Here is a 25,028-nt window from a genome sequence, read left to right as displayed (position 1 = left end):
CTAAGTAAGTGAAACAGTTCAAATTGTAAGAGAGAAAACAACTTACAGATATGTAAGATTTAACTTTAAGATAACAGGCTCCCAAATTTTGCAGTAATTTGCCAAAATATTTGGCGACTGTTATCTTAAGATCAACTTCTAAATAGCTATAACACAGGGTTATCAAAATTAAGTATCCCTGTTTAAGACCTTGTGAAGTACCACCCAGTGCTCCCCAGCATTTGGATCACCAGTGATCCAAATGCTGCAAGTGTCGTGCAGAAGCAATATCTGAGGGGGGAAAAAAGTGCTTTGAAAATTTACTGCCAGAGGATGCTGTATGACGTACCAAATGAAGATGTAATTTTTTCTCTGTGTGTGTCTGTGTAAAAAGGAGAAAAGCAGCATGAGCATAAATAACATGTTTTTATTCACTTCCATTATGCACTCACAGGCTGTACTGTTCAGTGTGCTACCCTTCCCTATGCTACAAACCACACAGTGTGTTCAATGGCAGAATGCAGCTGGTCAAGACTGATGTTGTGCACATGCTGCATTACACTGTCTTTCAGCACTGGCAAGTTATCAGTCTTTCTCAAAGACAGACTGGCAAGTCCTGTCTTTGAGAAATTCCCAGAGCCAGAAATCACAGGGAGTCAGATCAGATGAACAAGGTGACCATGCAGTGGGAAACACATAGCTGATTAGTCTATGAAATGTTCTCAAATAACCTCCTGTATGGATTGACTGATCTGTGGATGAGCTACTCTCCTGCATGAAAATGACTAAATACATGCACAGGGGCTGCTGTAGCTGTGGCACAACAAAATTGTTTATCATATTGCTATACCTCTCAGCAGTAACAGAGCAGGTCACAGTGCCCAGCTAGTGAATGTCCTCAAAGAAGAATGATCCAATGATAAACAAAGCTATAAACCCACACACCAGATGGTAACTTTGGGTGAATGCAAAGGAATTTGTTAATTGAATGTGGATTTTGTGTAGCCCATCAGTAATTTGGGTATTCCCATCAGGTGAAAATGAGCCTCATCTCCCCACAAAATATCCATGGCTATGTAGTGTCCACCTCCACTCGAGCAAGGGATGTTAAAGTGAATGTCAGTCAACTTTCAAAGTCTGCATGTGCAACTTCTGTGTCAGGGTTATTGCAAGGAACATCAGTGTGTCTTGATACGGCATGTGCACGACAGAAACCAACACTGTTATTCATAGCCTGCTCCATGGTGGCAGTAGCAACTTCATTTACATGTTGCAAATTTTTTGTTGAAATTTGTGGAGTGTAGCAACAGCATTGCAATTGTTTAGGTAGTACAACTTCACAAGCAAAGCACATTGCGACAAGGTTAGTGCCATCACTGTAGATGGGATTAACAACCAGAATGAAATCCTCCTTATCATATTGCTGTACTTCTCAGCAGTAACAGAGCAGGTCACGGTACCCAGCTGGTGAATGTCCTCAAAGAAGAATGATCCAGTGATAAACAAAGCTATAAATCCACACACCAGATGGTAACTTCGGGTGAATGCAAAGGAATTTGTTAATTGAATGCGGATTTTGTGTAGCCCATCAGCAATTTGGGTATTCCCATCAGGTGAAAATGAGTCTCATCTCCCCACAAAATATCCACTGCCATGTATGCTAGAGGCATTTCCGAAAAAATAGACAGAACACTACACAAATACAACATCAAAACCACCTTTAAACCCCCAACAAAATTAAGACACCTACTCAGTTCTTCCAAGGATCCTCTGCCACACCTAGCCCACCCAGGGGTTTACAAAAATACAATGCACATGTAACATACCATACATAGGGGAAACAGGATGCACCATCCCAATCAGGAAGGATGAACACAAACGACACATAAAATACCTCCATTTTGGAAAAACCGGCCTATCTGACCAAGCACTCCAAACATACCACAGAATTGATTGGAAAAGTACCAAGTCCCTACACCACACCAAAACCTGGTTTGAGCGGAAATTCAAGGAAGCATGTGAAATGCTCAAACGTGATCCTAATCTGAATAAAAATGATGGTCTAACCATTCCAAGAATGTGGAGGACCCATCTGCAACTTTCATAGCAACCACAAAGAAAAATCTCAATACAAGAAGTCTTTGTGATTTTTTTTTTTTTTTTTCTGAACATTCAATAGCAACCTGTACTGTACAAATCCAGAAGATAATCGTAATATAGCAATATGAACTATGAACTGTATAATAATTCCAGAAGAATCCTAGTACGTGAGGACTTTAGCAGAGTTTATTGTAGTTTTTTTTTTTTTAATTTATTTATCACTAGAGGGCAGGCTAAGAAAAAAGATTAGTTAACAACGTAGATGTAATTTACCTGTATAGAGTGCAACAGCATATAGCTTGGTTCTTATACACATGTATCCTTCTGATGATGACCTCAATACAGGGATCGAAACATCAAGTTATTATTTTATTATTAATCAGTAAAATAATCTTTTCAACTCATGTGTTTTGTGTCCCTAAATTCATAAATATGAATGCTGATTACCATGTAACCTTAAAAGAAAGAACCAGAATGAAGAGAAAGATCCCATACCAATTTTTTTAAACCCTCCTGGAACCTGCCAAGTTGAGTGATATGCATCTTGGTGTTTACATATAAATATTTATTACCATTTAATATATTTTGTACATTTATTTGAAAGATAATTGCACGGTATTCATTCGTAAGTAACATAGTTGAAAAATTTGAAAGCCAAACAGCTATTTTTCTGGCATCCTTAATAATAATTAAGGGGATACAACTCCCTTATTGTTCAACTGCCAGTAAGCAAAACTCTAAGATCGAGAACTACGAATCTATGAGTTTCATATATACCGAAAAACTATTGGCGAATCCAAGTGTAAATGACCACTTGGTAGTACAACACCAAGGCAACTCGAAGCAAAGGTGGAGTTAGTGAGGGAGCTTGCTCCAGTTTTTCGCTATATATGAAACTCATAGATTCGTAGTTCTCGATCTTAGAGTTTTGCTTACTGGCAGTTGAACAACAAGGGATTTGTATCCCCTTAATTATTATAGTTGAAAAATATTTAATTAAGATGAATTGATTACAGATATTTCAATTCACATATCATGGATCATCTTCAGTGTGATATCCTTGGTGGTGAATTTTGAAACTTTTAAAAGGTGGCTCCTAAAGTACTGTCTTTTTTATCTATCCATAATGCATGAATATTTATGCTCACTGTTTAAAATTATCTTATTAATTCAGTCTTTGTAGTTTTGATAACCCATTATGTTGACATAGTAATTTTCTTACTGCTCCTAGTCCTACTTCCTTTCTACTAGTGCTTCTTACATTAATGGTACCTATCTTCAGTTCCATTATGGTTTGACTTCAGTTTTCTCTGTATACTCTAGTTCCATGAAGAAAACATTTAATATTTGTATAAGCATGCCATTTCGGTCAGTATATAGAATGTAATTTGGTTTGCCATTGCAACCTCATATTTTAGCATACAAATAGATATCAATTATTGGAATACACACAGGAACTTTGTAGATCGGATGTTGGGTTTGATATCCAGAATGTTTCTCTACTTTCATTTTGGGATATGTAGTTATCTAGCTTTGACCCTTTAGCTACACTTATATCTTCCTCTTGTTATAACTTAAGGTATTATAAAAATCCTTCCTCCTTCTTCCCCCCCCCCTTTCTTTAATAGCCGAACTGAACACATGCAGATTTAACCACAAACAGCCAGAGCTAGAAATACCATATTGGTATATACAGCTTTCTTTTATCATTAAAGTGATGTAAAGGTTTATCTCTCCTTTACATGGCTATTTGTGCTCTTGTAGATTTTTTCATCTAAATGTTATCAGCTGGGATTATGAAATTTACTGCTTCCTTTTATCACAACTCAAAGTAATGTAAGGATCAGGACAGATTTATGTAAATACTGGAATATTTATTACCATTTAATATATTTTGTATACATTGATTGAAAGATAATCGTGCAGTCTCATGAGTGAGAGTCAGGCCCTGGCTCCCACTGATGAGGCCTCAATAAAGCTCAAAACAGGTCTGGGTAGTGACCCTTCCCATAATGCATAGCATTATACATGTCCGTACAGATATGTGCTTTGCATTATGGGATACTGTGGCAATGATGTGAAGTCATTATATTCATTATACGAGTTGCCCAGTCCTGAAATTAATTCACTTGCAAACTTTGCTTACACTTGGATAAAGGATTAAACCAAGAATATAATTTCTTGGTGTCTTTAATTTATAGTATAAACCAAGTAGAAAAGCTTCCAAGTATGATCTGAATCTTTTAACTCTCTTCTTTTTTGTATCATTTCAAGAGTTTCTTGGCCAAGACACTCCCTGTGATTCTTTTCTGTCACAAATTCTGCCTGTGTGCATGTGTTGCATTGCTTTATCTGTTTGTTGAATTTGGCCAGGTTTTTATCTAAGCCCACTGCCAAGCTCCAGTCAGTCTGCTTTATTAATTTACCTAACTGCTCTCTATTGATACGTTTTGGTTGTTTATAATTTGATATCGCTCATATTTTTGCTTTGTGTGTTTTGTCTATATGAAAAATGGCACTTAATAGTCTGTAATCTTAGTGTATATCACAGTATGTTTTTTTTCCCCAATTGTTCCATCAATTTTTTTATGATTCTTTTTGCAATTTGTCATAATGCAGTCAGTTTCATTTCTTGGTTCTTCATTTGTAGATCCCATGTTCACTTTCTTCCAGATTTTTTTTTTTTTTTTTAAATATTCATTATATAAACTACTTTTCATCTTCAACAAACTCTGCCAGATGCTTGCCTCTTTTATTTTTATCATATATCCCCATAGACCCACATATTTCTCTATGCGTCTTTACCAATTTTGGCATTGAAATCCCCACATACTATTGTATATGGGCTTTTATCTTTTAAACTGCTTAAACTATTTGCTTGTAGAAATCTTCTATTGTTTCATCATCAGCTGTAGAAGCTATGATGCAGCAAACTATTATTAAATTACTATACTATATACTAAATTACTATTATATGCTATATACTAAATTACTATACTGTTATATATTATATAAAATATATAATAGTAATAGCTGAAAAGAGTATTGTTACAATGCATTATAACTGGAGCTTTCTGTTAGTTTGGTAGTTCACTGTGGTGAGCGACTACTGTATATCTTTCTGATACTTTGTTGGTTCATACTAGCTTAATTATAAGAATACAGAATGCTGAAATAATTTCCTTTTCTTCCATTTGTGAACAGATAACTATTCTAGATTGCTTTTCCCTGAATGACGTAGATATATTGTCTTTGTGTTTTCATATTTCTCACTGATGTTGGCAATGAAATCAGTGAAGAATGTCAGAGAGTGAGGAATGCTGAAAAAAGTACTATACTTGAGTATTATTGGAAGTTTATTCACTAGCCTGGTTGGCTAAAATCTTTAACAACCAACAGACTGTGAATGTCTTTAGTAGTAGATAAATTTCAGTTCCTGGTGTTACATTGTCTATTGCTTAAGTAGTTTAAAATAATTATGTACATCTCCATGGAGTCAGACTCATTGCAGGAAGCCATCACTAACCATTATCCACAATTGTCATACTTCTCTTAATTTGCTCACTATCAGACCACTGCCTCTGGTGATCCATACTAGTCATTCATCATCCTCCAAGCAAAATATCTTGTCTTTACATCCTTACCAACCACACTCTTACACAACGTCTAGAGATGGTCTCCAGTTTTCTCGTCATTCATCGTATATTGAAAAACTTCTGCCAGTCTATAAGAACCAAGCCCCTTTAGCAACTTATGAGTTGTTTTCTGGCTCTCATCAAATCTTTGCAACCCATTTACACTCTCCTTCTATTCTTTTAAGGAGTATTCCACAGACTTATTACTATCTTGGTCACTCATCTCTGGATTCTCTTCTATATCTTTATCCTCAAGAAACCAGGTAACTGTGTGTAGTAAGATGGTGACCATATCATAGCCTTATAATGAGAGAAAATAACTTCTGTCTTATTAATGTGTTTCTTAGCATCCAAGTTATCTCCTTTGAGGAATTTTGCCAACCTCTGTAATATGACTGAACCATTACTCCCAAGTCTCATCAATTTCCTGTATTCCAGCACCATTAATATGATGGTACTGGAATACAGGAAATTTTGGGATAAAAGATTAAACAGTATATTTTTCATCCCAAAGTGCAAAGATCACATCTTTAGTCTCAAAAATAAGCTTTCTAGTTTATCTAGAAAGGATTTATATCTAGCCGGCCTGCTTGGCTGAATGGTTAGCGTATCCACTCTCCAGCCAAAAAGCTGCAGGTTCAAATCCCACTGGGGGGCATGGATGTTTGTGAGTGTCTGTGAAAATACTAGTCCTTGTAGCAGGCTGTAGATGCCGTTGTAATTTGTAAAATGAGTGGTGGAGACAGAGTTGTAGAGCAGGAGCCCTCCCTCAATCAGTCGAAGGATTACCTGGAGGTGTCACGTAATAATAATAATAATTTAATGACACTGAACATTGTATGGTGAAATTTTTGATAACACTTGAGACTCTTCAAGACATAAGGTGAAAATTAAAATAAAGTTTGGGTATAGCATGATAAGGATTTTCAGGGGGGAGAGGAGTTCAGATATTTATAATAAATTATCTTATATTGTCTTTCTAGATATATCAAAAGTTAAAAAAGAATATGTCCCTCATGAAGAAGATGGAACACTACCTCCAGAGAAGAAAAAGAAAAAAAAAACTAGAACTTGTGATGAATTGACTTCAACACTTGGTATTTCTATTATATGAAGATATTTTTATTTCCCTGTACTGATTATTTTAATCTCTTTTATTTTTAATCAGTTGCTAATTATCGTCATCATCATCAAATTCCTGCCATGTACCCTCAAGGGGTGTACAGGATATGATAGTACTACATGAAAAATTTAAATCATTACTAACTTCCTATCTACAATTTTCCTCCAAATCAGTCTGTTACTTGACAACATTATCAGATCTTATATTTCTGTCTTCTAAGGCACTTTTTACTGTATCAGTCCACCTATATCTTGGTCTTCCTCTAGGATGTTTTCTTGCCAACCTGGCAGAGAACACTTGCTTTGGTAATCTTTCCTCTCCCATTCTGTTTAAGTGACTGAGATAAGCTCTGCTAATGCATTCCTGGATTCTGAAAAGGTCAATTTCATTCCTAATATCCTCGTTTTTAATATGATATTGCCATTGATGCCATCTGTTTGTGCTCCTAATCTTTCTCAGGACTCTCATATCTGCTGTCTGTAATCTTTGGTCAAGTGTTTTACTTCTGACCCAGCGCTCAGATCCATAAGTTAAAACTGGTTTGAGCACTGTCTTGTATACAGCTAATTTAGTGTTCTGCCTAATTTCTCTCTTATTCCATATGAATTTATTCTATTGACTTCCTACCATACCAGCTTTATTGATTCTGTTGTCTATTTCCATATTTAATTTACCATCTTCACTAAAAATCATGCCTAAGTAGTTGAAATGTTTTACTTGTTCCACAGGTTCTCCATTCACAATGCAGTTGACATTTTCAATGCTTCTGCCTATTTTCATTGTCTTTGTCTTGTTATTGCTGACCTTCATACCATATCTATTACAACAGTTATTCAATTTAGTCAGGGAATCTTGCGGACTTGTAGCGGATTTCTTTAGAAGTATAACATCATCCGCATAAAGCAAAGAGCTGACATTAACATCTCCAATTTTGATATCAGGTTTAATACCATTTTCCTTCATAATGTGATCCATATAGATAATAAATAACAGAGGGGATAATGTACATCCTTGTCTGACACCAGATTTAATATCAAACCATCTTCCTGTACTTTCTTCAGTTCTCACTGCTTACTCACAACTCAAATAAAGACTAATGCTCCATTGACACAATATAACTGTAGCGTTTTGAATAGCTTCTCTCTTGGCACCTTGTCATATGCCTTTTTCAGATCTACAAAATTTAAATACAGATCTTTGTTATATTCTCATGATTTCTCAACTATTTGTCGTAAAGTGAAGATCATCCTGACAACCTCTGTTTGGCCTGAATCCAACTTGTTCTTCCCCAAGCTTTTCTTCCACAATTCTTCTCAACCGTTTCTCAAGTATACCTGTATAAATCTTACACTAATAAGGAAATACCTCTGTAATTTTCACATTCAGTTTTATTTCCGTTTTTATATATGGGTACTATGAGAGCTCTACTCCTCATCGAGGAGTAGAGCTCTCTGTCCAGTCCTTTTGAACTATGCAGCACATCCACTGTAAGACTTTTATACTTCCATACTCCAGCATTTCTTATCGAATATCATCTACTCCTGCCTTTCCACATTTCAAGCCTTTGATGGCTTTTTCTACTTTGGGTATGGATATGTATTTCTGACTGTATGTCTGTTGAGTGTTTTATCACTGCATTTTTTAATTACTCCAAACTTCGAGGATATCTTTTTCTCTAGTTTTAATGTCACCTTTATCATATCTTATTCCTTTTACAACACTCTTTCCTCCATTTCTGAGATTCTCCAACAACCTCCAGAATATCTTGCCACCTTCTTGATATTTATTTTCTATGTTCTTACCAAAGTCTTCCCATGACTTTTGTTTAGCTAGTTTTACACAGTGTTTAGCTTTCTTACATTTGTCTCTGTATTCTCTAAGAGCACCAGCTGGCTTATTTGCCAGGAATTTTGATATGCTTTCTTCTTTTCCTTCACTTCCTCTTTAATTTCCTGTGTCCACCATAGAGGTCTGATTTTTCTATCCTTGCAGACAACCTCACCACATGCTTCTCTGGCTGAATCAATCAGCATTTTCTTCAAGGCTTGCCACTGAATCTCCAAGGTTTGGTTCTTGTTCTCAAACTTTTATTTTTTCTTCAATAATCTTTGTGTATTTTAGTCTACAGTTCACATCTGAGAGCTGTTCAACTTTTATTTACTTTAAAACTTTCTTACATGTTCTTCTTTTCAAAATGAAATTCAATTTTATCCTGCTCAAGACTAAATAATGATCACTTCCAATTTCAAATCCTCTGTACGCTCTGGTCAGGGCCGGCTCTACCGATGGTGAAAGACGTGCATTTGCACGTGGCGGTAAAGTTGGCATAAACTATACGAAAAATAAGGGAGAAGGGGCTGCAAAATTCCTAGGGGCGACTCTGTTGTCCTGAACCAGGGAGAAAACACACTATCGATAATAACGTAGTCAATGAGAACTTTCTTATTCCTTGCCCCTTCTCTGCATGTGAATTTGTGTACATTTTTATGTTGGAACATAGTGTTAGTAATAACGAGTCCATGTCCTAAGCAGAAATTGAACAGGTATTTGCCATTATTATTAGCTTTGCTCTTTTCTCCAAATTTTCCCAAAATATTTTTGTATGTCTGACAATCATTTCCTACTCTGCTATTTAGATTCCCAACAAGAACCAACTTTTCCGTTTTCATTGTGTTAGTTGCTTTATCTAAAGCATCAAAAAATTCCTCCACTTCTACCTTAGTAGAACCTTCTGTGGGACCATAGGCACAAATAAGTCTCATTGTCCAGTTCCCCATTCTTATATTTGCCCACATCACTCTACTTGAGACTGTCTGCCATTGAAAAAGATTAGCCTCGTATTTAGTGTTGAATATTCTGGCTACTCCTTGTTTTCCTTAATTGTCATTGCCTGTGTATATCATTTTGTAGTTATTGGTCAGATAGATCTCACCAGTTTTTGTCTTTTTTGTTTCAGTCACTTCTATTATGTCAATCTGGTACTTATTTAATTCCTCACCTAGCTCCATTTCTTATGTTGATAGTACCAATCTTGAACTCTGGTGATGTTGATTTGGGTGGGTTTTAGGATTTGTTCCAGTTGGCATGAAATTCTGTCATGTTGTACCATCAGTTTGTATTTTGATTTAAGCCAATAAGAATACAGTTTGGTCGGCTAAATCCCAAATTGCCAGCCCATCATTTGTTCAGTGTCCAGGTTGATACCTAACAGGGTGCACCACCGAGAAGGTGAGGATTGGAAATGAGGTCAGAAGCCCTGATCGGTTCTCCGCATTCCTTTAAGGATATGTGGAGGTCTCCTTTCAGTTATACAGCTTTGACCCTTAAGTACCCCTGTTAATTATTATTAATTTGTGCCAAGAAAAATTTTTCCTAGTAATATATACTGATACAATTAAAGCAGATGTCTGCTATCAGCATATAACATAACAGTTATTATACTCATTAATGTATGTTTTGTTTCCAAGCTTTGTGCGGGCGTGCGTGCATGCATGCATATGTGTGGCTGCATAACAAACGCACACATGTGTTATGCAGACAGCTTCTTTGCTTTCAATAGCATTTGTAAAGTAGATTTTAAAATTGATTTTGAAAATGTAACATATGCAAATATTGCAGACTCCTGTCAGACAACTCATTCCATTTATCACTATCACTTTCAATATTCTTAAATTCAAGTAACAAAATTTACTATTGAGTATGATAGAACAATTAATTTCAAAAATGTGGTAACAACAATAATATATATTGTTTTATAATTGTTCTATCATACTCAATAGGAAATTTTGTTGCTTGAATTTAAGGATATTGAATGTGATAACCCTGGATTTTCAGACACTTTCATAGGTATCAATTCAAAAAAAAATATTATGCAATGAATAGTTTATTGAAACTGTTTCTTACAAATTAATGCACCCATTCTATGAAGTGACATGCCTGGAAAAGTTACTGTGTACTTTGTATAGAAAGGGTCATAGGTCATTATATAGCATTCTTCTGTAGGCAAGTTATGTGACATTTTATGATATGTGCATGTGAGTTTTCTGTAAAAATCCATAATTACAACTAAAACATATATGTAACATTTGATGATGAAGCAGGAAAGAATTACAAGTAGTTCAACCACTTTAAAGATGGTAAGCATTCTTCAAAAGTGTCAATTTGAACAGAAGGCATCAATGACAGAATCATATTAAAAATGAAGAGAGTAAGAAAGAACTTGACTTTATTAGCATTGAAGATTAGCAGAGCTTATCTGAGGTGATGTAGTCACTTAAAAATAGTATGGGAGGTGAAAGGTTCACAAAACAAGTGTATGATACTTGAGGTGTTGCGCAAACTGAATAAGAATTCAGTAATAGGGACTGATGGGATATCAGCATGGTTGCTAAAAGAGTGTTCAGGTCAACTGGCTATGCTTTTGACCAGGCTATATAATTTTAGTCTCAGAACAGGGAAGATTCCACAGGAATGGAAAGAATATATGGTAATCTCATTGCACAAGGGTGGTGGTGCAAAGACCAATTTGTCTAGCTGTCGACCAATCAGTATCTCAGAAGTGGTGGTGAAGATTTTGGAAAAATTGGTTAGTTCTCACATTCAGAAATGTGTTGACAGTGAATCTCTACTTTGCAATCAACATCATGGGTTTAGTAAACCAGAGTCGTGTTTTAGCAACTTGCTCACATTCTATAATAATCTTTCCATTGAACTAGATAAGGGGAATGAATGCATCACAATACTTTTGGATTTTTCTAAGGCCTTTGGCAAAATACAACATATGGCTGATTGACAGATATCAAAAAAATGGTATACGGTGGATGTGAATCTGCAAGACTTAATCCGAAGCATTGTAGTCTTGGCTTGCACATCCCCTGAGACACTTCGCAAGTGCGGCAGTAGGCAGCCTCTTAGGGGCAATTCCTGGACACCATCAGGTGACTGATTGGCCTGTTACGCTATTCCTCCCTTCCAGGGTTAGCAGCCCTGGTAGGGTTAAGTTTCCTCGCTTGCAATAACTCATCAGATGACGGCTCCGACTCTTATAGGCCAGGGCCAGGAAACTCATCGAATGTGAATCCAGATGTCTGTTTCTTGTTTGGAGGTGATCCTGCCACCTGTCCCAGTGGCATCCTCAGGAAGAAAGTTAAAAGAAAGCTCTTCAAGGACTGTCATCAACTCATTTATTCAAGTTCTCATCATGCTTGTTCCGGCAGTCAAGGAGTTCCCAATCTCAGACACTTTGAATGTCAGGTCTGCGATCGTGCATTCTCCACCGCAGTCGGCCTTGGCATGCATCACACCTCGAAACATCCAGCCGAAACCAACACTGCAATAAGAACAGAGCGTGCTAAAGCATGTTGGATTGCCGAAGAAGAAAAGATCCTCGGCACTCATGAGATCGAGTTGACAGCTCGAGGGATAAAGAAAATCAATGAGGCTTTATTTAAGGTGTTCCCATTAAGATCCTTGGATGCCATCAAGTGTCATAGACAGAAAGCAAGTTACAAAGCCTTAGTTAAAGAATTGGCAGCCCATCCGCCACAGGTAGGGACAGGTAATATCTCCGTATCTCCTATCCTTGCCTCTCCATCTTCCAGCCACCATCCTGCTGTTGATGAAGAGGCTTTGATTCTCAGACTGACATCATCTCTATATGACCCTCCTCTTCCAGAATATAACCATCAAATTCTTAATTCTCTCATCCAGACTCACCTTCTGGGAATGGATATCACAGATCAGTTGAATGACACCTCCATGCTGAATTCTCAGAACACTTCATGCCTTGTCAACATCAGCCTACATCTCATTCTACAATGACTTTGCCAAATAGGAAGTAGAGGAAGAGGGCTTATGCAGCTATGCAGGCCCTCTATAAAAAGAATAGAGTGCAATGTGCCAAAACCATCCTTGACGGTGCTTCCCCTCCACCTCTCACAGACTTACATAATAATTTTATTAAATTCTGGAGTGCAGTCTTTTCTGCTCCACCTCCACATTTCCCTGATTATGATAACCAACCTATGATATTGAGGTCCATTCCTGCCCTTCAAATATACCAGCCTGTCTCCGTCCAGGAAATAAAGCAGCTCTTCCATCCAAAATCTCTGCCTCTGGACCTGATGGCTTTCCTGCGTCTAGGCTCCGAAGGTGCCGTTGAAGATTCTTCAAGACTTAGTGGATATTCTCCTTTCCAGTAAAGCAATACCACCATACCTACGTGCTTCAAGAACTACCTTCATTCCGAAGAAAGAAACTTCAAGCTGTACATCAGACTTTAGACCTATTACCATCTCCTCTGTGATACTTAGACTCTATCATAAAATCTTAGTTAAATGACTTCAGCAACATATACAGCGTGATTATAGACAGAGAGCGTTTGTCCCTTCAGACAGCTGTGCCGAGAATATATATCTTCTTTCTTCTCTTCTCTCTGATTCCTGACGCCACCTTAAGCCTGTATATATGGCATCACTGGACCTCCAAAAGGCTTTGATAGCATCTCCCTTCCTGCTCTCCTTTGAGCGCTGTCTATTGCTGGATGTTCAGAACCCTTTCTTTCCTATGTTATGGAGCTATACTTGGGTAGCTCCATCACTATCACTACAGTGTCCCATGCAACTTCTATTCCTGCAGTGTGGGGCGTTCGCCAGGGTGATGCTCTATCTCCCCTTTTCTTTAATTGCATCATAGATGAGTTTCTTCACTCTCTTCCTAGCCATATAGGCTACTCTCTAGGCGCTTCTTCCTTTAATGCTATGGCCTTTGCAGACGATCTTATTCTCGTAGCCTCTACTAAGATAGGCTTGTAGTTGACTTCTTCTCTATTCAAGGTCTTTCTATTAATGTAGAGAAGTTCTGCTCTTTAACTCTTGTCCCCTCTGGTCGTGACAAGAAGCTTAAGGTTGAGACTATAGAGTTTTCCCTGCACGGGAGGCCGTTGCATGCTTTGACCATCCTGGAAGAGTGGAGATACCTCGCTATCACGTTCACCCCAAAGGGTAGGTCTTTTGTCCTTCCTTCTATCCTAGAAGCTGGGATTGCTTCTTTGAGGAAAGCTCCTCTCAAGCCCCAGCAAAGACTGTTTCTCCTTTCCCACTATCTCCTACCTCGCTTTTACCATAAGTTGGTGCTTGGTAGGACATATATCTCGGTACTGTCTCGAATGGACAGGGCTATCCATTCAGCCATGAGATCATGGCTCCGACTGCCGTCTGACACCCCTACTGCATATTTCCATGCGAGAGTGAAGGATGGTGGGCTTGGGGCTCCATCACTTAGATGGATGATCCCATGCCTGCGGCTGTCAAGAATCACAAAGTTAGAACTATCTTCTTCCCCTGTCTGCAGGGAGGCTTTCTATAGCCCATTAATACAAGAAGACTTTAGGCGGGCTAAAGGCTGGTCCCATTATCAAGGCACCTTAATTGAGTCAGCACCTGCAGAACACAGAGGTGGGCATCTATGTTGCACTGTTCTGTAGATGGTGCTCCTTTAAAAGAGTCATATCTGGTGCCTCCCCATCATGATTGGATAAGGGATGGCACTAGACTCCTTCCTGGGTTCGAGTATATTGACCTTATCAGGACGAGGATCGATGGCCTGCCTACTCGATGGGTTAATGATGACTGAAACTGTAGGGCTGACTGCCACTACAGTGAAACATTGTCTCATATAGCCCAGTGTTGCTTCCGCACCTATGGGATCTGCATGCAGAGGCATGACGCCGTGGTCTCCATTCTGAACAACCGCTTTAAGAATAAAGGTTGGGAGACCACGGTGGAACCACATTATAGGACCTCCATGGGTTTGCGTAAGCCAGACTTAGTGATTGAAAGAGATGGTGACGTTTGGGTAGTTGATGCCCAGGTAGTGGGAACAGCCATAATACTAAGGTAAACTATTACAAGAATAACCAAGATCTAGTTAGTAAGATAGGGAGGAAGCATGGGGAAACTCCGAGGTTTACCAGTGCTGCCATCTCTTTACATGGTGAATGGAGCGCAGATAGCTATGAGGACTTAAAACAGCTTGGGCTTACGCAGAAGGATATAAAAGTTCTTTCCTTGAGGGGTGGCATGCCGTTGCCACCAAAGAATGACTACAATGATAACTAGAACAGGCATAGGGTAAAACACTTGGAAAGGCTTAGGCCTATATCAAGTCTGGACGTGATGTAAGGGTAGTACTGCCCATAACCAGTACAAAGATTAATTTTAAAAAAATGAAATAAAATTAATAAATAAATAACTAGTGGTGTACCACAAGGATCAGTCCTTTGTCTACTATTATTCAGTCTGTACATTAATGATATTGGGAAGTATTTGACAGGTAGGATAATTAGGAATGCTGCTGATATGCATTTTTGAAATCATTACAGAATAATTTGAATAGACTGGAATTATGGGTATGGGAAAATGGATGTCAGTAAATGGAAAATCATGCACTTTGGCATGATTAGATATCCAATGTCGTATTATAATATATTGTTGGGATCAGGCTAGGAATCTTGGAGTGTTATTAGATAGCAAGTTGAAGTTCATGGGCCATGTAGAAAAGATTGCAAATGAAACTCAAAAGATAATTGCAATGCTGAATTGAACTTTCACATGAAAAGATATGGATGTCATTTTGCCTCTTTAAAAGGCCTTGATAAGACCTCACTTGGACTGTTGTGTGCATGTCTGGTCTCCTGATTTCTGTTGTGATTCTTATACAGTGGAGAGAGTGTGTGCAAAAAGAAGAGTGTTAAAAATGCCATCAGGAGTGTGGAATACTGATTATGAAGATAGATTGAGAATTTGCAGACACTAGCAAACAGGAGAAAGAGGAGTGATAATGAGTGAGACTTACAACTTTTGGAAAGGGTCATACAGGATTTCAGTTGATGGAATTTTTCATTTTATGGAAGGTGGGGAAAAGACAAGAGGGCATCCTTGGAAGATGAGAATGAATGCTGTCGAGGGGAGTGATGGTTAGATATTTCTCTCACAGGTTGTTGCATGATTGGACATCCAACGGCAATCCAATGGATTGCCATTGGACGTTGTTTGTGCAAACAGTGTGAATGAATTCAAGAATAAGTATATCTGGTGCGTGTAGTATGTAGTCTTCCTCATCGAGTCCCCGACTCTCTGGAGGTCTCTCTTAATAATAATATAGTGGAATTGTTTAAGAAACACTTTATCAATGTATATCATAGTGGTGTGAATGGTGCTGTGAAACATGTAGAAGGCTGGCATGAATTAGGAGAATTAAAGGTGAAAGAATTGGAGAATCAAGTGTTGCTTGGGTTAGATGTTAATAAAGATGTGGGAATGGATAACATATCACCATACATTTTTAAAGAATGTGCAGAAGAGTTAGCCTTCTTATCCTGATTATTTAATGAAAATCTTGCAGTGGGAAGATTCCTAAGGAGTGGAAAGAAAGCAAAATAATACCCCTCCACAATCATGGTTTGAGAACAGAAGTTTCCAGCTATAGACTGAATCTGTATATCTGCAGTTTGATCAATGTTTTGGGAAAATTTCTTAGAAATAAAATACAGGATTGGATTCAGAGACATAAGATTCTCTATGATGGTCAGCATGGGTTTGTGAAGGGCAGGTCTTGTTTTCTTCTCTCTCAGCCTTTGTCGGTACACTGCTGGACAAAGGCGTCCCCCTTTTTTTGACCACTTCTTTCTATCTTCAGCAGTCTTCTTCTACTTCTTGTCAAAGTTCCTAAGGTCATCACCCCATCTAATCCTTGGCTTTCCTCTCTTTCTTCTTCCAGTTGGTATCCAGTTTGTAAGCTCCTTGGTCCAGCATTCATCCTCTCTTCTCATTACATGACCTGCCTACTTCCATTTTCTGGTCTTAATGTGAGTTAGAATGTCATTTATCTTGGTTTGCTCTCTAATCCAGGAGTTTCTTATTTTATCTTTTAAAAAGATCCCTAGGATATTTTTTTCAAATTTTCTTGGAGCAATCTTCAATTTGTTTTCCAGTCTTCTTGTTAGGTTTCAGGTCTCACTACCATAAGCCATGACTGGTAATAAACATTGATTAATTACTTTCCTTTTTAGGCACAATGGGATGCCACTCTTAAGAATGGAACTTAGTTTTCCAAAAGCTGTCCTTGCCAACTGTATTCATGTATTGATTATTATTGTCTAGCTTTCATAGATTATGAAAAAGCTTTTGACACAGTCATGACAAATGAACTAATAATAGCCCTAGAGAAATAAGGTGTTGAACTTCTAAAACATATCTCTAGCTCTAACCTATATATAAACATATTCTACTGCAACCATAAAGCTATGGAACAAGAAATCTAAATTCAACATAAGAGGAGAAGTTTAGGCAAGGGAACACTCTGTCATCAATGCAGTACTAGAAGAATGGGAAATACCTCTCACACTGAAGATATGCAGATTATATATCTTGATAATAACCGAACGAGCTAAAAAACTTTAAGGCATGATAGACCAACTTAATACAAAAAGTCTGAAAAACGGGTTAAAAATAAATACTGGGAAAACTAAAGTAATGTTCACCAAGTCAGCAATAAAATCACCCATCACCTGGGAAATAATCAGTTAGATATTGTAGATCAATTTGTCTATCTAGGACAGCTTGATTTAGATAAAGGCATTGAATCAGAAATCAGTAAATGAATACAGGCCTTGTTTTTAGTAGTCTGCTTATGTTTTATGATAAGGGGATGAATATGTTGGATAAGGGAAAATCACCCCAGCCCTCCCACAACACAATGGAAGAGGCCTTTACCCCTGCAGTGGGGAAAAGTTACAAGCTGTTAAAAAAAAAAAAAAAAAAAAAAAAAAAGTGGGTGGGAAAATCATATAGAGTGATATTCTTGGACTTTGCAAAAGGATTTGATAGATTACCACACAATAAGTTGGTGTACAAGCTGTAGAGGATAGGAATATAGTATATTGATTAGATGGATTGGCTCTCTGAACGATACCAGCAAGTTGTGTATGATGGATACGTGTCTCAGGAAAGGAAGATGACCAGTGGCCTGCCTCAGGATTCTATTTTCTTGGACCTCCCTACTGTTTAACTTATTTGTTAGGGTTATTTCGTGTGATTGACCGAGGATCTTCAAATGTTTGCCGATGATTCAAAGTTAGATAAAATTATCAAGTTAATTTTACCTACCTAATTAATGTTAATTTTCTACAGGAAGATTTGAATAGACTTTTAGTGTGAACAAATGAATGGGGTTATAGTTTTAATATTAATAAATGCAAGGTGTTACACATTGAGACACAGATATATAAAGCTACATACTGTATTTTTGGAGCTGTTCTTCAGGAAGCGGATGAGATTTGAGATCTTGGAACTATATTCTATTTATAACATCATCACAGAACAAATTTGTATAGATAGTTTTAATAGTTTTTTTCACTAATCACTGAGCCATATGCATTCAGGCAGATCTTATCACACCCAAACAAAATGCATGAAGCTTTTAATTTTTATAATAAATTGCTTAACTTATTTAAAATTTTCTTTTTGTACATAAAATTTTATTTTCTAATTTATCTCTTTATTGCTATATTTTGTTACCCTGTGTTATACTGTAACTCATGATCTGGGGCAGGATGACCTTTGCTCTCCTTACTATTAAAGTTTTTTCATTTATAAATGAAATGAAAGATGCCAAGAAATTATATTCTTGTTTATCCTTTATCCAGGTGTAAGCAAACAAAATGTGCACATAAAATATCTTCACGACTAAGTTACTTACACATAGTCTAATGACTTTGCATTAATTTTGCATAATCCGGGTAAGAATTTTATCAATAGGGACAGATGGAATATCAGCCCATTTGCTAAAGGATGTTCAGCTAAATTGGCTAGGCCTTTCACATGTTTGTATAACTTGAGTCTCAGCTCAGGAACAATAAATTAATTAGTGAAATTGAAAATTAATTATGTGTGATCACTCACCAATCATGGAAAATTATGAAAATGATTATGGACAAATTATCCAATTCCATATCTTCAAACCCTGAGTGTCTTGTGTCACACATTGGACCTGTAATATCACATTAGCCTGCATAAATTCTGTCCTCCCCATATGCTCATTCCTCCTTCTGATCCATGTTTTCATAGTTGAAGTCCAGTATAATGATTACTCTCTGCTTATCAAGTTAATTTGCCAATGTCAGCATTAATACCTCTTTTTGTTCTCCTGTCCTGTAGCAGCACCAAATATATATTTACCTGTTTGGCAAATATACCATTGCATTAACTTCATATGCAATGTTCCTCTCTCTCTCTCGGTTTTACCTAGCTACTAAACTTCTATTTGTGTAAAGGCTTAAACATCTACTTTGATTGCAATTCTTCTGCTATCCTTAGCAGAACAACAGTAACTGTCATCAAATGCTCCAGAAACATCTAAAAACTTCACATCATTCCTCTTACACATCTCACATTGACTCATTTGCAGGCACAGCCCTTCTTCACAGTTCACTCCTATGCCTTGACAACAGACATGCACTTTACTCTCTCTCTCTCTCTGTAATTCTTTTATCTTTCTCTTATATCCGGTGCCTTTGACATTTTAAGTCAAAGGAGTTTTGGAGAATGAAAAATTGAATTTTTCATTCTCCAAAACAGGCAAGCAGTCATTCAGAAGAATACACACAGTCCTCATAACCTTAGCTGCTTTTCCCATAATTCCAAACAAACACAGTCATCTTTATTCTTTATTATTTATTCTGACCAGAATTATTAACTTTTATTATATTTTTTTAAAAACGGAAAGAATAATATTTTGGAATCACCATAAAATATTCTCTCTTTACTCCAGTTTTTTTTTGGTTATTAATACTCTCCTTTCAACTATCCTTTTGTTACTCTTCTCTGTACTGCTTTCCAGATGCTTCTCCAAATCCTAGTTCATTATGTTCTGTGAAAGTAAGACACTTCACTCATTGAAGTCACCTCATTATTCTCATCTTTCTTTCATCTTATTTCTTCTGGCTCCAGCTTTTGTCATTCGCACTTCATTTTTGCTCTCTACAACATTCACATTTTCTTTCCTTTTTTTCATGTCTCTCTCTCTTTCTCTTGACTTGTGCATTTCTGACACTTCTAACATGTGACACTGCTCTCTCCCTCTCTCTCTCTCTCTCTCTCACACACACAGTATCTCATATTGTCTCCAGATGCACTTTTTGAACAGTGACATCTTACTCACCATTGTCCTTTGCTTTTTCACCATTAGCAACACTCTAATATGTAAACAACAGGTTATAAAAATACACACTAAGTCAAATGAACACTGCACACTGAATGAAAGCCATACAATAAAATAATTATAAACCAAATTAAATCCTATGTTTTTTTTATGGAAATATTCCATAAAAAAATCCAGCCCAGGATTTATCTATATGCTGCTTAGAAGCCATCCCATACTGTAAAATGGATTGCTGCTAGGCAAACAACCTCTTTTGCTAGTCCTTCTTTTCCCATTCTGTTTAAGTGACCATACTACCTTAGATTAGCTCTTCTGACAAAAATTTTGTGTGTGTTTCTCCTGTTAGATATAATTTTATTTAATAAATTCTCTTTTATTGTTCTAGATAAATTAAAAATAAAAAAAGAGCATCTATCTCCTGAAGAGGATGATGGTAATGATGCACTCCCTTCACAAAGCAGCAAGAAAGAGGAAAATGGTACTCATATCAGATTGATTTCATCAAATAGTATCTCTCTCTCTCTCTCTCTTGATTAAAGGATATTATAAATACTAAATAAAATTTTTTTCTCTGCAGTTTATAAACTTAAAGTGTTCATTTTAAAGTACAGGTAATCCTTGTATAACGCAGATGTTAGATTCCATAGAAATGCCACGTTATATAAATCACATTATGCAAGACTCAGATCACATAGAAAAAGTAGGGTTATGTTCCGAAATCGTTTTTTTTTTAATTATATAAACAACAATGACATATCCAACAACAAAAAAAAATATTTTTATTTAATTCAGGTACTTTATGTAAGTTAAGAAAACATAAACTATGAAACAAATACATAGTATAAACTTATAAAAATTACAAATTGTATGTAAACTTCACTGCACATAATGTATAAATGCTTTAGGCAAAATAAAATAAAGTGCATATTTCATAATCATTGCCTTCAGATTAACATTTCGTAGATGTTCTTTATTTACGAGTGGCAGGACATCGTCATCACTTGAAATCTCTTGGACATCATTTGTATAATTCTCATTTCATACTTCGGCTGGTTTAGTTATCAAGAAGTCAGTAATAATACCTTGCTTATTATTGACTGAGGGATCATTATCCGTAAAATAAACTTCCTAACTTTCTTGCCAAGTCCAATCCTTCTGCTAATTTCTTTAAACTGAATTCTTTAACGGATTCATCACAATCAGAATCTTCGGCAGTACTTACCCTGCCATTTGGTTCGACATCATCTATTAATTATAACAGTTCATTTAAATCTATTTCCCCATCAATTCATTCACTAATTTCATTTTCAACCATATCGCAAAAGCCCTCTAAGTGGCCATTACTATAAAAATCAATTTTTTACATAAAAAAAAGCATTGCATGTTGTATGTAACTCACCAGAAAATAAAGTGCTCAGCTTGAGATTAACACACTTAAAATTTTTAATGCACTTTCCTGCCAGAAAACAAAGACAATTTTCAACAATAAACACTTTATAGGTAAAAAATTGACGTACATGCATGTGAAAGGTTTTTTCCCTAATATAAATTCACTAATTATAACTATGTACATGGCGATATGAACAGACGCAAATTTAATGAAGATAAAAATTTTTAAGTCACACTGTAAAAAATATATGAAAAGATAAAGGGTTACTACAATTTGTAGACCGTGTTTTATCGAAACCGTGTTGTATAAGTACCGGATTATATGAGGGTTACCTGTAATTAAAAATCAATTTAGCGGTTTACAAGACACTTTTCAATTCATAGATCTGGGAATTTGGTTATAAAATAAAACAGCTGATCAAAGGATGGAGACCAAAGATATATGAGTTCTGAAGAAAATGAAGGGAGTAAATATGATGCACTGATAGCAAGAATGTTCAATGGGTTTTTATACACACCTTGTCTTAAATGAGTCACTTAAATAGAGGAGTGGGAAATGAATTTTCAAAGAAGTGTTTACAGCAGAAATGGCAAGAAATAGATCCAGATTTTGCTATTTCTTGAGGCAGATTTTCTATGATTTGCTATGCCACTGTTACATCCAAAAGATGCATGAATATTATAGCTTCCCCAATGGGAATTCCCAATTTCTCATCTATATATGGCCTTGATTGGCATCCCCTACATACTGTTATACTTGAACTTGTTGCATTACATTTGGGCAACAAGATTATTCACTAATTGGTCTGATGTCTCCTGAGGTGTGATCATGAAGTTTGGTCCTTTGTACTATGTACTGTTTAGCAGCCAAGCTATGGAACCATTGCTGTACGTACCCTCAGACAGCAAGAATACCCACTGCCTACTTAATTATAGTGTTGTGCACGTCCCTATTGTTCTCGCTTCATGTCTTTTACTGGGAGACAGGGTGTATGGGAGGGAGGAATTTGAGACCGTACTGAGGAGACCAAACGTAGTAGTAGCCACTTCAGGCTTTTAATAAGTGGGATGATTGTATTTCACTTTGCAGTGACATACCACTGCTTACTGTGAGCATAAAACTTGAAAATGGGGATATGTGATTTAAACTTCCCATTCTTTTAAAATTTTTGAAATTACTAGTATTTTATAGAATCGGAAGACCAAGAAAGAGATGTCATGAGACTGAACAGGCCACCTGGCCTAAAATTCATGTTAGGAAGAAGAAAGACCAGTGTTTTATGGGAAAATATACTTTTGCATTCCAAGTATTGAAATTTGAATATTGTTCAAAAATGCAATATAGTGGAAAATTTTTGCTTTATGCTTTTCTAGAGTAAATTAATTTTTAAACATTTTATAACAAAGGTACAGAATGTTTTAGTCTTGAAAGTTGCTTATCTTTCAAAATTAGAGCACTGTTTCTGAATTTACTTCTTATTTTTTCAAATTCTTTTCCATTTTCCTGAGTGATATTTGTACTTTGATTATTTTCAAAACTTTGATACACATTTATCTTTTCAATAAGGGTAATAATTTTTTTCCTGCTTAATGGAAAAATTAAGCTCTGATCAAGGATCAGAGCTTAATATGATCATGACCACCACCCTGTGGCAGTGGTGGTCATGATCATATCCTATTTCATTTTGTATCATGGATGTCACATCACTGCCAACAATAAATTGCTACTTTTCTTGTTTTTTGTGTTCCCTCCATGTGAATTTATGCACGTTTTTTATGTTGAACTATTTTGTTACTTCTAGTCATTCCCTGAATAGAAATCCATCAAATATTTAGCATTATTATTAGTTTTTGATTTGTTTTCTCCAAAGCATTTCTACTGTATGTATGACATTAATTTCATACTCTATTTATATCCCCAATAAAACCCAGCTTTTCTTTTGTGTGTATACTAGTTTTCTTCTTCACTGATGAAAGAACTCTTCTATTTTCCTATTAGAATCTTCCATGAAATGATAGATACGTGTGTAGAGGCTTAAGTGCTGTGAGGACATCATGTTGGAGGCTTAATGGATTTTTTACAACACTCAAAAAAGAATTAAAATAGAATTTAATACTTCCTATATTTCGTCCTAGTCACTAGGACATCTACGGGGATTACAAAAACAATGTAACATATACACAAATAACAAACAATACTAAGCCCAACCACGTGGGTAACACTAAAGTCCTATCTAGGTAGAGCGCCCTCTAAGGGCAGTAGTAGGTGGCCTGGAATATAAGGTGGGAACTCTGGTGATGAGTGTTTCTCAAATCTTCGGAAGCTTAATGCAACCATATTTATTGAGATTTGGTTGGTTTTTGAGAGCTGCTGCTGCTTCTAAGAAAAGTCTCTCTTTCTTGAATTTGCTGTGGTGGAGCATGGTGGTTTTCTTCCATGATACCCTGTGGGTGGTGTCCAAAACATGGTCAGCCAAGCCTGAATGGCCATAGTTGTGTTTGAAGATGTAAGACTTGTGTTCCTCTAGACAGATGGATGCTGATCTGTCAGTCTGTCTGTCCAAAGTACGGACAGACAGGCAGATCAGCATCCATTATATCAAGCAATACTTAGTCTTTATTTGAGTTGTAAGTCAGCAGTTAGAAATGAAGGAAATACAGGAAGATGGTTTAATGTTAAATCTGGTGTGAGACAAGGATGTACGATAATATGAGTATGTACATTATTCCCTCTGTTATTCATTATCTATATGGATCACATTATGAAGGAAAGTGGTATTAAACATGATATCAAAATTGGAGATGCCAATGTCAGCTCTTTGCTTTATGCGGACGATGTTATACTTCTAAATAAATCCGCTACAAGTGTGCAAGATTCTCTGACTAAATTGAATAACTGTTGTAATAGATATGGTATGAAGGTCAGCAATAAAAAGACAAAGACAATGAAAATTGGCAGAATCATTGAAAATGTCAACTGTGTTGTGAATGGAGAACCTGTGGAACAAGTAAAACATATCAGCTACTTAGGCACGATTTTTAGTGAAGATGGTAAATTAAATATGGAATTAGACAACAGAATCAACAAAGATGGTATGGTAGGAAGTCAGTTGAATAAATTCATATGGAATAAGAGAGAAATTAGTCGGAACACTAAATTAGCTGTATACAAGACAATGTTCAAACTAGTTTTAACTTATGGATCTGAGAGCTGGGTCAGAAGTAAATTACTTGACCAAAGACTAGAGACCGCAAATATGAGAGTCCTGAGAAAGATTTGATTCGTGATCAGATGGCACCAATGGCATTATCATATTAAAAATGAGGATATTAGGAAAGAACTTGACATTGTCAGCATTCAGGAATGCGTTAGCAGAGCTAATCTCAGGTGGTATGGTCACTTAAACAGAATGGGCGAGGAAAGATTAGCAAAACAAGTGTTCTCTGCCAAGTTGGCAGGAAAACGACCCAGTGGAAGACCAAGATATAGGTGGATTGATACGGTACAAAGTGCTTTAGACGATGGGAATATAAGATCTGTTGGAGTCTTGACAAATAACAGACTGATTTGGAGGAAAATTGTA

At 36.5% G+C, this 25,028-nt stretch overlaps 1 long non-coding RNA gene across 1 annotated transcript in view; it reads left to right on the top strand.

Moving 5' to 3' along the window:
* The first annotated feature begins 6,695 nt into the window (after positions 1-6,695).
* LOC150109848 (uncharacterized) overlaps positions 6,696-25,028 on the top strand; it is a 31,698-nt gene continuing 13,365 nt past the window's right edge. The window contains exons 1-2 of the long non-coding RNA XR_016550632.1: positions 6,696-6,811; positions 20,441-20,533. This is a non-coding gene — a long non-coding RNA (uncharacterized LOC150109848). The remainder of the gene's footprint in view (positions 6,812-20,440; positions 20,534-25,028) is intronic.

This window comes from Typopeltis vanoorti, chromosome 1 (assembly GCF_054136105.1).
Source record: "Typopeltis vanoorti isolate ZY-2024b chromosome 1, IOZ_Tvanoo_1.0, whole genome shotgun sequence".
NCBI lineage: Eukaryota > Metazoa > Arthropoda > Arachnida > Uropygi > Thelyphonidae > Typopeltis > Typopeltis vanoorti.
Note: the sequence above shows the minus strand (reverse complement) of the source record. Positions and strands in the feature narration are given on the sequence as shown.